This window comes from Quercus lobata, chromosome 11 (assembly GCF_001633185.2).
Source record: "Quercus lobata isolate SW786 chromosome 11, ValleyOak3.0 Primary Assembly, whole genome shotgun sequence".
NCBI classification, from domain to species: domain Eukaryota; kingdom Viridiplantae; phylum Streptophyta; class Magnoliopsida; order Fagales; family Fagaceae; genus Quercus; species Quercus lobata.
Genome location: NC_044914.1, coordinates 7,682,606 through 7,697,779, shown reverse-complemented (window position 1 = coordinate 7,697,779; position 15,174 = coordinate 7,682,606).

The window sequence follows — 15,174 nt, the reverse complement described above, 5'->3', positions numbered from 1 at the left end:
ATAACACAAAATGTCAATAAGTTAGCATGGTGCCACATCAGAAGCCTTGCCAAGTGCCAACCACATGAAGCTACATGTCGTGAATGTTTTTAGCAACACGATTCTTCCCTGTGTCGCATCAACTTCCGGGTCTTGGTGTTAGTCGTCATCATCATCATGTGTGGTTGTATGCTACCTCAGACATGTAAAGTTTAACATTCAACTATTCAAGACCTTCCATGTAAGGTTGAAATTAATCAACCATTTTGTTGGCTTTATTTCCATGTCAAATTTGTTTGTATTTCAGCAATTAGTAATCTTGTATTTAGGTGGGTTTGTTTTAAGAGTAGTGAGTGAGATAGAGTGTTGATTGCTCAAGAGTGTGCAAGAAAACAGAGTTTCGCGGTTGGATCTCGCGGGTGACTTGCGGCTGCAAGCCGCTAGAAGTAGCACACGTGCCAAGCATGCCAGAAGCTGAACCGTCATGCTAGCTGGAGCACGACAGGATAAAATAGGACAACTGGTTGTTCGGTTATCTCTCGACTGGATCTCGCGACTCAGTCAAGCCGCGAGGCCAAGCCGCAAGCCAGCCTTGTTTTGAAAAACCTGACATTTCACATTCCTCTCTCACCCTAGTATAAATACCCCTTATACTCACAATTTTGAGAGAGAAACCCTAGAGAAAAAGAAGATTGATTCATCCACAATCTTTACATTAGAGACACTTAAAATTCCTTAACTCTCTTCCTTTCCATTGTTAAATCCTTGAGAGACATTTTACCAAAACTTTTTTCTCACCATATCCGTTACGGTGATTGTCTCAAAAGGATCAAAAAGATCAAATGTTATGATCCAAAGTGGAGTTAAATGTAAAGCACCAAATTATGTTATCAAGTCTTGTGGGAGGTCATATATGCATACTTCTATAATTGAGATTGGTTACATGATCTAGTGCTAATTGTGTATGCCTTGGTTGAATTGATCATTGAAGCTTCATATTAGACTAAGGACTATCTCATTGTTGATATCCACACACAACACACAAGTTTATGTTCAATGAATGCCATATTCATTTGTGTGATTGTACTTGATAAAATGTGTTTTCATATGCTCAATTTTTGTTTATTCAAACACAAATAGATTTTTGAGTGTTTAAGTTATTTTTGGAAAAGTGTTTTGTTTTTACAAAACTGAAAATCTTCAAAAATAGTGTGTCCTGTTTTGGCGACTCAGTCGTAGGTTACCCAAGTTGCAAAAGTCAACCGCGAGTTCACGTGTTAATTTTGGCAACTTGTTCGCGAGTGAAAGGTCTAGTCGCTTGGGTTACACAATGTAAGGTTGAATTTATTCAACCATCTAATTGGCTTTATTCCGTGCCAAATTTGTTTGTATTTCAGCATTTAGTAACCCTGTATTTAGGTGGGCTTGTTGTAAGTAGTGAGTCAGATAGAGTGAAGTTTGCTCAAGAGTGTGCAAGAAAATAGAGACTCGCGGCTTGGCCTCGCGGGTGCCTCGTGGCTGCAAGCCGCCAGACACAGCACACGTGCTAAGCATGCCAAAAGATGAACAGTCATGCTAGCTGGAGCACTACAGGACAAAACAGGACAACTGGCCATACTGTTATCTCGCGACTGGATATCGCGACTGAGTAAAGTTGCGAGGACAAGCCACGAGCTAGCCCTATTTTGAAAAACCTGACGTTTCACATTCCTCTCTCACCCTAGTATATATACCCCTTATACCCACAAAAGAAAGAGGGCTTCTAGAGAGAATTTTGAGAGAGAAACCCTAGAGTAAAACAAGATTGATTCATCTACAATCTTTACATAAGTGCCTCTTCAAATTCCTCAACTCTCTTCCTCTCCATTGCCAAACCCTTGAGAGGCTTTTTACCAAAACTTTGTTCTCACCATATCCATTACTGTGAGAGGGCTGTTTGGTGTTCTGGGAAGCAGTTAGGAAGGAACCAATCTTCATTGGTTGATGCTATGGTCTAGTAGTGGAATCCGGGAAGCTAGAAAAGAAAAAGGTTCGGCGCAAGCTCGTTGGAGCAAGAAGCTTGGAGGGCTTAGGTGCACTGGGTAGATTAGGCTTGGAGAGTCTATTGCTGTCCATGTATCCCAACTACATTTTCTAGTGGATTGTTTATCGCTTAGAGGGCGGCGGAGAGGTTTTACGCCGAGGGCTTTGGTTTCCTCTTCGATAACACATCGCGTGTTGTCTTTGTGTTTGCATCTGCCTTCCCTTTTATTATCTGCTGTGGGTTGTGATTTTAATTTGGCTTAGATAGTTTTTCCAATTCCATATTATAGCTTATGTTAATTTTCCGCACACTAGTTGTTTGACATAATGCTTGAATTGGTTAAGTTGTAATTTGGGGGTCTAAACGTTCAAGGATGTTTATACACATATTTGAACTTTCACACAGAGATTTTCGCGGCTCAACTCGCGACTCCCTCGCTGGTAGACCTTCCAGCTGTGAAAAACACTTTGAAAATTTTTCACAATTTTGTCTTTAAGTGTTTTGGCAGGTAGACCTGGCATCTTGTTGGTGACTCACTTCAGTCGCAAAAACGTGTGTTTGGCAAAATCTGGGGTAGTTTTTAAAATCTTTTTCAGTTTTTATCCCGAACTTTTTGTGACTGTTCACTTTCTCTCTCAACTGTTCTTGCCCAAACACTCCATTTCATTCTTTTCAAACTCCATCGTTGCACTTGTTCACCTCCAAATCTTCAAAGAAAAGGTTTGGGCTCTTATTCTCTCACCTCATATCTCTTATTTTGATCTTCATTTCTGTGAGTATTTGTGCTGGTGTCTTTGATTTTTGTTATGGGTTTGTTTCGGTATTTTTGGGATTGTTCTTGTTTGGATTATTTAAGGTTCTGTTCCCATGCAAGCTTATTTCAGTTGTTGGTTTCATATATGTTCTAGAATTTGTCATCTTAAGATTATCTGATTGCCTGATCAGTGTTTGATGTTCTATCACATGTCGGTTTCTTTTATCCATTCTGCTTGAACCTATTTTTATGGATCTTTTGTGTTTTCTATTTTTTTTTTTTTCATTTGTGGTGAATCTAGTTTGATGCCTCTATTTGCTATGTGATTAAAGTAGCTTATGATTAGTTGCATTTTGCACCGTATCATGTCTTTTCATGTGTTGTATGCAATACTTCTGGGGCTAGTGTGGTAGCATAATATTGTGATTGCATAATATTGTCCTCTTTACTCTCTGATTGTATCTATACTATGTGGTATCTGTTTCACCAAATTGCTAATTTTTAATACTTATGACGTGATCCCTAATGTTTATAATTCTATCTATTGTGCTATCTGTTTGTTGTAGCCTCTTCTACTTGATTACAGATGGCTCCCTCACCTCCGAAGAAGAAAACTCCTGCAAAGAAGGCTGAAAAAAGATTAAAAATAGATTATAATCTGTTTAGGTCCGGTCCACACTTTGAGAGATACAAAGATTCTTTAATGAAGGGAACCATAATTCAAGAGAGATTTATGGATCTAGTGGACTTAAAAGACACATTTGTTCCCACCTATTTTGAGGGCAGAGGTTGGGAAAAGTTGTTAAGTGGTTTACCAGGTGTGCGTGAGCCTCTAATAAGAGAATTTTACTCTAATGTGAAGATTAGGGAAGATGAGTTAGATTGTTGGGTAAGAGGGCATGAATGCACTCTAGATGCCCATGATATTGATGAGGTTGTTAGGTAAGAGGGCATGAATTCACTCTAGATGCCCATGATATTGATGAGGTCCTTGGTCTTGAGGGTTTTGAGGAGCATGAGTTTTTCAACTACAAAGATAGAATCTTGTCTTTAGAAACTGTCCAAAATCGTATTGGTGGACAGAGAGAAGGGAAATGTCTCAATACCACAGCTTTTCCAGTTGACATGAGGTGCCTCACCATCATCATGATGAACAACTTGTATCCTGTGAAGAAGCTCACTACAATCAACAATGCCAGAGCCATTTTTCTTATGGAACTCAAGGAGAAAACATTCATTGACATTAGCTCCCATATATTTGATATAATAATGGATGAGACTAGAACAACTTCCCGAGCTAAGCTGATTTTTCCTAGCCTTCTCATGTGGATTTTAAGAGAAAAAGGTATTCCAATTCCTCAAGACCTCAGCCTAATGCCTACACCCTCAGCAATCAACAGGCAAACCATCATATGGATACAAGTACGGCTTCTAGGTGATGTAGATGAAGAAGGGGCTGAACAAGAAGAAGGTGAACCAATGGATACTGAAGCAGAGGTTGCAGGATAGTCATCCACACCCAGAAGCAAAGCAAAGAGGAACAGGGCTTCTACCTCAATAGCTGCACCTCCAGATGCATTTCAAGTCACCCTGGAAAGACTTGATGGACTTAGAGATGTCCAGATAGTACAGTCTGAGAGGATGGCAGCCATGCAAGGTCAGCTTGATATTCTTTCTGCAAAACTTGACAGCTTCACCACACATCATAGGCAATGACCCTTTGGCCATTCCAGTAAAAAAGGAAGAGAAATTTTTGAGAAACAGACCTTGAGGGGGAGCACTATGTTGAGGGGGAGCAGTTAAAAAGGGAGCAGTCAAAAACACTTGAAACTTTGTTTATGTTTTGGATAATCTATTGTTTATGAGTTTGATACACTGTGGTTTTAGTGTATGTTTGCTTCTAACTCTTAACACATGGATGGTTTTCAAACTTGGTTTACTTTATATATATATTGTTGATGTTATTCAGTATATATTGTGGTTTGTACCCATGTTGCTTATATAAGCTTTTAAGGTTATGTTCTATACATATCTGTAGGCTTTATGGTCTGTACCATGCTTTATGCAGCCTTTTATACTTTGTTTCAATCAGTACTGATTAACTAAATGTCATGCATTTTCTTGTAAAGTACTGTCACTCTTATGCCCTTGTAGAATTGTTCCTAGATGCATATACTTAGTGTATTATGCATTGGTTGAGTGTTGGGCATTCAAGTAACTTGCATTGTTCTTATTAACTTGTATGTTCAAGTGTTCATTCCGAGTGTGAATGAGCACTGTGAGGACTACCTTGTAGTGATTACTTGTTTGATCAAGCCATGATTTGTTTCTTAACGTCATCTTTGTTCGATCACTTTTTGCCTGTTTCATATGCATTTCAGATTTTCTACATACAATGATCATGGTGTATTGTTTTGTTTCAAGAGTTTCATGTTCATATGATTCAAGTGCCTCACAGTTTCTAGAATTAGATGTGAGTGAGTTTTGCTCAACTGTTTCCAATTCACATGTTAAGTCTAGAGTCTGTTTTAGGGTTTTGTCATGAAATAGCCAAATGGGGAGATTGTAAGGTTGAAATTAATCAATCATTTTGTTGGCTTTATTCCGTGCCAAATTTGCTTGTATTTCAGCAATTAGTAACCTTGTATTTAGGTGGGTTTGTTGTAAGGGTAGTGAGTGAGATAGAGTATTGATTGCTCAAGAGTGTGCAAGAAAACAGAGTCTTGCGGGTGACTCGCGGCTACAAGCCACCAAAAGCAGCACGCATGCCAGAAGCTGAACCGTCATACAAGCTGGAGCATTACAAGACAAAATAGAATAACAGGCCGTTCGGTTATCTCACGACTAGATTTTGTGACTCAGTCAAGCCGCGAGCCAGCTTTTTTTTGAAAAACCTGACGTTCCACATTCGTCTCTCACCCTAGTATAAATACCCCTTATACCCACAAAAGAAAGAGAGCTTCCAGAGAGAATTTTAAGAGAAACCCTAGAGAAAAACAAGATTGATTCATCCACAATCTTTGCATTAGAGATTCTTCAAATTCCTCAACTCTCTTCCTCTCCATTGTTAAATCCCTAAGAGACATTTTACCAAAACCTTTTTCTCACCATATCCATTACTATGAGAAGGCTATTTGGTATTCTGGGAAGCAGTTAAGAAGGAACCAATTTACATTGGTTGATGCTATGGTCAAGTAGCGGAATCCGGGAAGCTAGAAAAGAAATAGGTTCGGTGCAACCTCGTTGGAGCAAGAAGTTTGGAGGGCTTAGGTGCACTGGGTAGATTAGGCTTTGAAAGTTTAAATAGTGTAAAAACACCCTTGAACGTTTAGACCCCCAATTTACAAATTAACCAATTCAAGTTTTATGTCAAACAACTAGTGTGCGAAAAATGAACATAATCTATAATATAGAATTGGAAAAACTATTTAAGTCAAATTAAAATCACAACCCACAGCAGATAATAAAAGGCAAAGACAAAAGGGAAGGATGATGCAAACACAAAGACAACACGCGATGTGTTATCGAAGAGGAAACTGAAGCCCTCGACGTAAAACCTCTCCGCCGCCCTCCAAGCGGTAAACAATCCACTAGAAAATGTAGTTGGGATACATGGACAGCAAAAGACCCTCCAAGCCTAATCTACCCAGTGCATCTAAGCCCTTCAAGCTTCTTGCTCCAACGAGGTTGCGCCGAACCTTTTTCTTTTCTAGCTTCCCGGATTCCGCTACTAGATCGTAGCATCAACCAATGTAAATTGGTTCCTTCCTAACTGCTTCCTAGGACACCAAACAGCCCTCTCACAGTGATGAATATGGTGAGAACAAGGTTTTGGTAAAATGCCTCTCAATGATTTGACAATGGAGAGGAAGAAAGTTGAGGAATTTGAAGAGACTCTAATGTATAGATTGTAGGTGAATCAATCTTGTTTTTCTTTAGAGTTTTTCTCTCAAAATTCTCTCTAGAAGCTCTCTTTCATTTGTGGGTATAAGGGGCATTTATATTGAGGTGAGAAGAGAATGTGAAATGTCAGGTTTTTCAAAACAGGGGTGGCTCGCGGCTTGGCCTCGCGACTTGACTGAGTTGCGAGATCCAGTCGTGAGATAACCGTATGGCCAGTTGTCCTATTTTGTCCTGTAGTGCTCCAACTAGCATGACTATTCTCCTTTTAGCATGCTTGGCACGTGTGCTGCGTCTGGCGGCTTGTAGCCGTGAGCTACCCGCGAGATCAAGCCGCGAGTCTTTGTTTTCTTGCACACTCTTGAGCAAACAACACTCTATCTCACTCACTACTCTTACAACAAACTCACCTAAATACAGGGTTACTAAATGCTGATATACAAGTAAATTTGGCACGAAATAAAGCCAATAAGATGATTGATAAAATTCAACTTTACAATCTCCTCCTTTGGCTATTTCGTGACAAAACCCTAAAACAGACTCTAGACTTAACATGTGAGTTGGGAACAATTGAACAAAACTCACTCACACCTAACTCTAGAGGCTGTGAAGCACTTGAATCATAAGATCATGAAACTCCTAAAACACAACAATACACCATGGTCATTGTATGCAGAAAAGTTTGAAATGCATATGAAATAGGCTTAAGGTGATCAATCAAAGATGAAGTGAAGTATCAAATCATGGTTTGATCAACCAAGTAATCACCACAAGGCAGTGATCACAGTGCTCATTCACACTTGGAATGAACACTTGAACATACAAGTTAACAAGATTAAAGCAAGATACTTGTATGCATAACACTCAACCAATGCATAATACACTTAGTATATGCATCTAGGAACAATCCTACAAGGGCACAAGAGTGACAGTACTTAAAACAAAATACAAAACATTTAGATAGAAGTACTGATTTAAACAAAGCATAAAAGGCTGCATAAAGCATGGTACAAACCATAAAGCCTACAAACATGCATAAAACATAACCCTAAAAGCTTACATAAGCAATATGGGTACCAAAAAAATATACTGAATAACATCAACAATATATATAAAAGATTAAACCAAGATTATAAGTTATGAGTTAGAAACAAGAATACACCAAAACCACAGTGTATAAAACCCATAGAAACACTAAATATCCAAAAACATAAACCTATAAGTTTAAAGGATAAGACTTAAAACAAAAGTATGTGTGTACTCCCCCTATTACTATGCACACTTCCCTTTGAGCTTTCTCCCCCTTACTAAATGCTCTCCCCCTTTTTGGCACGAATAGCTAAAGGCTGTCGTCCAACTTTTGTTGAGTAGCATCTAGCTGATTCTCCATAGTCTCGAGATGCATTTGAACATGGTTGTTTGTGGAGTAGAGAAATGTCACCATCTCATCAATGCGTTTCTGAATATTTTCAAGCAAATTACCCATTCTATCAGTTTGAGGATCAGTCTGTGCTTGCAAAATGCTAGCTTGTGGAACTTCAGGAATGACACATGAAGTAGGTGTGGTATGTATAGGTGTCTCTGACTCAGGAGCAAATGGAGTAACCGGAGAGATGTGTGCATTCTTTGGTGTTTTAGAGGAGTGACTTCTGCTAGCTTGAAAGGTGTACATGGAGATTGGACCCGGACGGGTTAACATTTTTCCATCTGTGGGAGGAACAATGCCTTCACGAAGAATTAACTTCATGATGAGATTGCAAAATGGAATGCATCCTTGAGCTGCAGTTCGAATCGCGGTCTTCCTCATGGTTTGGAAGATGTGAGCACAGACATCAATGGGGGCTCCTGTAATAAGATCACAAAGGAATTGAGCTCTCCCTAGACTTATGAAGGTAGTGTTGGACCGAGGGTAGAGATTAGAGAACATGATCAACTTCAGTGTGGTCAGCTTTGGTGTAAACTTTGCAGTGCTGATAGATGTGCTTGTATTGGATACTTCATGATCAGAACCTAGAACTTGTAGAATGTCTTGAATATCTGGAGTTCGATCATCGTACGAAGTTAGATCCACATTCTGAGGTCTAGTGATGCAGAGAATATCGGCGATGGAGTTCGGGGAAATGCCAAATTCCTTTCCTCTGACCCAGAAAATGAGTTCAACTCCAAGATCACTTGCATTACAGAAGCATTCCTTAACCAGTTCATCCATTGGATCGACAAAATTCCCAAACAAGTTTGCCCAATCTCGTGGCTCAAAGATTCGAAGGATAAAAGTGGTCCCTAAGGTGTTAAACTCCACCACCCATTCCACTATAGGAGTTGACTTGTCAAAGATGTTTGAGTAGATGTGTGAGGTAAGCGGGTTCTAAACCTCTCCACATTGGAGTCTTGAGATGACTGTGATGGGAGTCGAGTCCTTTTAGCAACTGGGGTTGCTGGATTGTCAGCAACAATGTCTTTACCCTTAGAGGATTGATGAGACATCTGCAAGAGAATAGGCCCACAACAAAGAACCAAAAACAGCACCACACAAGATAAATATCAACATGATTAGATGCAAATAAGAGTGTAAACCAGAGATTTCAATACACAAATACAAACTTAAGACAGGTCAGACCCAAACAAACCACCATCAATACTAAAGCACACAATACGACAGGTGCAACAAAATGGTGAAAGTGCAATAGGGCATAGAGAGATACAAATTCAAAAATAACTGTCAATGAAACAGTCTGCCATGACCATGATATGCATAAGAAGACAACATTCGAACATTAAGAACGGATAGCATAAATCAGACCACATAAGATAGGAACAGGCATAAAATTTCAAAATGAAAGATCAGAACACCCAAAATAGAGCACATGGTAGTTAGACATAACATTTAGAAAATGAAGTGTTTTAAAGGGATACTTTCAAGATGCCATCACACACACGTTATGTCAACATAAAACCACAGTAAAATTAGATAAGTAATCCAATGCCGCAAGCATACTTCAACACCTCCACAAATGAATGGAGCAAGTCACAAAAATAATACCAAACCCATTTAACAAAAGAGTTTGAGAATCAACAACAGGAAAATAACAGAACAAAGAAAAAGCACAGTAGAATTGAAAAAACTATCTAAGCCAAATTAAAATCACAACCCACAGCAGATAATAAAAGGCAAAGACAAAAAGGGAAGGAAGATACAAATACAAAGAAAACACGCGATGTGTTATCGAAGAGGAAACTGAAGCCCTCGGCGTAAAACCTCTCCGCCGCCCTCCAAGCGGTAAAAAATCCACTAGAAAATGTAGTTGGGATACATGGATAGCAAAAGACCCTTCAAGCCAAATCTACCCAGTGCACCTAAGCCCTCCAAGCTTCTTGCTCCAACGAGGTTGTGCTGAACCTTTTTCTTTTCTAGCTTCCCGGATTCCGCTACTAGACCGTAGCATCAACCAATGTAAATTGGTTCCTTCCTAACTGCTTCCCAAAACACCAAACAGCCCTCTCACAATGATGAATATGGTGAGAACAAGATTTTGGTAAGATGCCTCTCAAGGATTTGACAATGGAGAGGAAGAGAGTTGAGGAATTTGAATAGATTCTAATGTATAGATTGTAGGTGAATCAATCTTATTTTTCTTTAGGGTTTCTCTCTTAAAATTCTCTCTGGAAACTCTCTTTCATTTGTGGGTATAAGGGGTATTTATACTGAGGTGAGAGGAGAATGTGAAACGTCACATTTTTTAAAACAGGGGTGGCTCACGGCTTGGCCTCGCGACTTGACTGAGTCGCGAGATCCAGTCGCGAGATAACCGTATGGCCAGTTGTCCTGTTTTGTCCTGTAGTGCTCCAGCTAGCATGACTGTTCACCTTCTAGCATGCTTGGCACGTGTGCTGCGTCTGGCAGCTTGCAGCCGCGAGCCACCCATGAGATCAGGCCGCGAGTCTCTGTTTTCTTGCACACTCTTGAGCAAACAACACTCTATCTCACTTACTACCTTTACAACAAACCCACCTAAATACAGGGTTACTAAATACTGAAATACAAGCAAATTTGGTACAGAATAAAGCCAATAAGATGGTTGATAAAATTCAACCTTACAGGCTTGGAGGGTCTATTGCTGTCCATGTATCCCAACTACATTTTCTAGTGAATTGTTTACCGCTTGGAGGGCGGGGAAGAGGTTTTACGCCAAGGGTTTCAGTTTCCTCTTCGATAACACATCGTGTGTTGTCCTTGTGTTTGCATCTCTCTTCCCTTTATCTTTGCCTTTTATTTTTTACTATGGATGTGATTTTAATTGGCATAGATTGTTTACCTATTCTGTATTAAGCTTTTGTTAATGTTCCGCACATTAATTGTTAGATATAAAGCTTGAATTGGTAATCTGTAAATTGGGGGTCTAAACGTTCAAGGGTGTTTTTACACTATTTGAACTTTCATTCCAAACTCAAGCTTTCACTTTTAATTAAGGGTAGTGTTAGACATATTATGGCTGAATTGGCCCAAAAAAATTGTAAGCCCATGTAATGATGGAACAAGCATATTAACCTTGGGTTAGTCTAGGGTTCTTTACGGTATAAACCATATAATGGGTTCATTGTAACACGAGTTTAATAGACAATATATAACCATCAAGAGCTTTTTACTATGGAGACAGATTGTTAAGTTGAATTGCGTAAACTTTCGTGTTTACTCTCTCTTTCATGCTTCCACTTATCATTCAATTATCACCCACTCAACACAATAACTTTAATAGTTACAATGGAAGCTGAGAAATTTAAACCCTAAATGTCTCAATTGGAAATACTAGGAGGTACTGACCAATTGAACTACTAGGCTTTTGGCCAACTCCAAATAATATTTTGGAACTTAGTAACACCTTGATTCCTAAATCATTTAGTCCAACATCTATTTCTTGGTATTCTTTGGTATATAATCGGTTACTTCTTTACTTTTGCTTTCTTTGGAAAAATATTTTTGTTGATTGTATTCTTGAAACAAAGGATTTCTCTTATGCCAACTAAAATAAGATGATGTTGTATTTTAAGGCTAAAAGTTATCCATAGTTTATGCATTGACTACAAACACATATTATTTGAGATAAGAATCTTTTAAACAAGTTAAATGAAAGGCATTTTGCCTATCATAACGAATGTTATTAGCATTGAGCTATCACATGAACTCCTATAAATCGTTAGACTTAATACAATTCAAAAGTAGAAAAAAATTTTGATATTGCTTATTCTATGGAAAATGATATTTGAAAATTCTTTGGAATTCGTGAAGTTGAACCGGCTGTATTTATCGGATTTTGTTTATAATTTGAGGACCTAAGAGAGTGGTAAAATGACAATGGCCATGCCAGTTAGCTGAGAACAATTTACATTAGTTGGACATTAGTTAGGAGTACATTGAAATTATTCAATAAGCCCCAACAAGTATCTATAAATAATATTTTTATTAATAAGCAGATTTTTATCCAATCGAAATGAGAGTAACATCGGCTGCAAGCTAGTCAAACCGCTCTGCATGAACATCAGCGAAACAAACCCATGATAGTCACAAAAGTTAATCCAGTTGATTTTCTTCTCGTCACCAGTTGATAGTCACAATTGTTCTACGAGACTGTGAATGGTAGAGATAAAATAATAGATCCATCCGTCCATGTAATAATGATAGCTAGAGCCGATTACAGTTTGTTACATAAAATAGTTGTGATAAAGCATGTGATACAAATACTATCAGTTCATGAAATATACTATTGATGTTATTAGATAACTTGTTGAAAAAGATGGTAAATGCATTTTAACCTATTTGTTTACTCTATTCTATGTAAAACTATCATGAATCCCACAAATGAATGTTAATATCATAGCCCACGTTAAAGCTAGGGTGGTCACAGGACCACCCTAACTTAGACAAAAAATAATTATTATATACAAATTAAAAAAGTTTATGATTTTTTTACCTCTAAAAAAAACTTGTGACCACCCTAAATTTTTTTAGGATCAACATATTTAAACTTTGGAAAAAATTTGGCAACAAATTTGGATGTAGACTAAAACTACAACTTCACTTAATACATTTTTTATTGGATGTGAATTTTGTAAAATTCACTATTGGATTACATTTTCTTCTTATATTCATGCTTGCAAAATTTCAATTAGATCAAAGATTAATAGTTAAGTCATCAATCAAATATTTAAATTTCGAGTTTTTATAGTCTAAAATTATACATAAAAACAAGTTTATAGGTCGAATAGTAAATAACATCAGATTAGATTGAAATTTGACATGTGTTTTAAAAATATAAAGAACATAAAATTCAACAGTTAGGTTATATTTGGTAACAATTTTTTTTTTTTAATTTTCTTTGGGAATAAAAAAATAATAATTTTCTTGTATTTTTTAAATAAAAAATACATGTTTGGTTAGATAAAATTTTCGAAAGAATAGTTTTTTGAAGAAAAAATAGAAAATACTAAAATATATTGTTACCAAAATTTGAATTCTAATGCTAACTCATTAAATAAGACAAATTTATTAAATTAAATATATATTTTTATTGACTTTTGAAAATTAGAAACTAAAAACAGTCTTTAGCATGTTTTAAGTTTCTTTCACAAATTGAGTTTTGAGAATAGTTTTTGTTTTCTATCTATTTTGGGTTGCCAAACAAGTTTTTTAGTCTCAAAAATAAAAAATTGGTTTTAAAAACAAAAAATAAGAGGGAAAAAATAGTTACCAAACATACCCTTATATTTTAAAAATATATAACCATTTTAATTTGTTTAGTACGAGTTGTAACCTTAGGTTACATCTAAATTTGTAGTCAAACATTATCCTTAAACTTTGGTCATCTTAACAATATATTAAGCCTTTACAAACAAAAAGGAAAAGTCCAAAAAAATTTTTTATTGAACTAAAATTTTGAAAGACATGTATCTTGTAACATTGATAATGATACTATTATACAATGATTTTAAAATAAGATCGTAGAAAGAAATTGTAAAACTCTATGTATTTGCATGTGTATTTTTTTGTCCACATATTAAATTCTTATTTTATTAATATTTTTTTTTTTTGTAATTTGGGTTTATAATAACCACCCTGGAAAAATTTCCTGGAACCACTGGTTAATTTCTTATATGGGTAAGAATCCCCATTGACGGCAAGGAGGAGTCAAGAAATCTTATTTTGGGGTACCACACTTAACCAAGGTTTAAAATATTAAAAAGGTTTATCATTCTTAATAACATGTATAATAATTTGAAGAATTATTTTTGTATTTTATATTTTTACTTTTGATTTTTTTTTTTTTGCTAAAAATATTATGTACATGCTGAAATCACATAAGTCATATGCTCTATTTTGTACGCCACATGAATATTATATAAACATTTTTTTAACAATTTCCTAATACCATAAGAGACAAATATGTTGTTGGGTTCTAAGACTTTAGGTTTAAATATATTAGAACTTTATTTTGTAATGTTGGCAAACCATGATTAAAACGTTTTAGTCTTTGTTTTTCAAAGTGTGTTTATATGTAAAGTTGGAATCGAGTGTTCTGTAGGATTTACTGTGTAAATCTACCTGGCTCAATCGATCGAGAATTAGACTTAATCGGTTGAAGCTCGTGCAGATTGTTTTTCTGCAAAATTTTCCAACTCAGCCCAAGCCGTTTGATGTGTAGGGTTTTATGTTTTACCTTAAGTATAAAAGGAAAAACCCTAGCCACATTTTAGGTTGCTCCTTATACTGTGTGTGTGAATCTTTTGTGAGATCAAGAGGTGGTTGCCTTTACACATACTTAGAGTTTCCAAGATTTAAGATTATGTCAAGAACTTGGTGATCGATTTAGTTGCTGCATTCAAGAGCTTAAAGATACATAAGCAGGTGTGCTTGAGTTTGCTGGGAATTCAAGAAAGAAGTAGTCCGTGAAATCGAAGCTATCACATGATCGTGGTAATAAGTTTCCTACTCGAGGTAGCAATAGGATGTTAGTGGTCTTCTTTTATAGTGAATTTAGTTTTACCTTGAGGATAGCTTGGTTAAATCCTTCCCAGGTTTTTTACCAGTTTAGTTTTCTTTGTTCATCATATCTTTGTGTTCTTTATTTTCCACACTTTACATTGGTATGATATATTTGTGTTAACCTAGATTTGTTAATTTACCTAAGTTAATCACTTGGCTAAATAACTAGGTTAATCTGGTTGTGTTTTACGGATCTAAAAACAAACAAGTGGTATCAGAATAGGTAGCTCTCTTGTTGTAGATCTTTTGATCTAAGAGTTGATCCTTGATCCCTGTTGTTATGGATACTTGGAAGATCTTATTGCTTACATGCCATCTTGTCTACTTGTTGATTTTGTCTCTTGTTGCTTTTGTTAAATCTTTCCTTGAGCATTTTGGTATAATTACTTGTGATGATAATTATGTGTTATACTGCTTTAACTGCCTTAAAGGCATGTGATTTTTGTCTTTGGTATTTGGATAGTGGTTGTTCCAAGCACATGA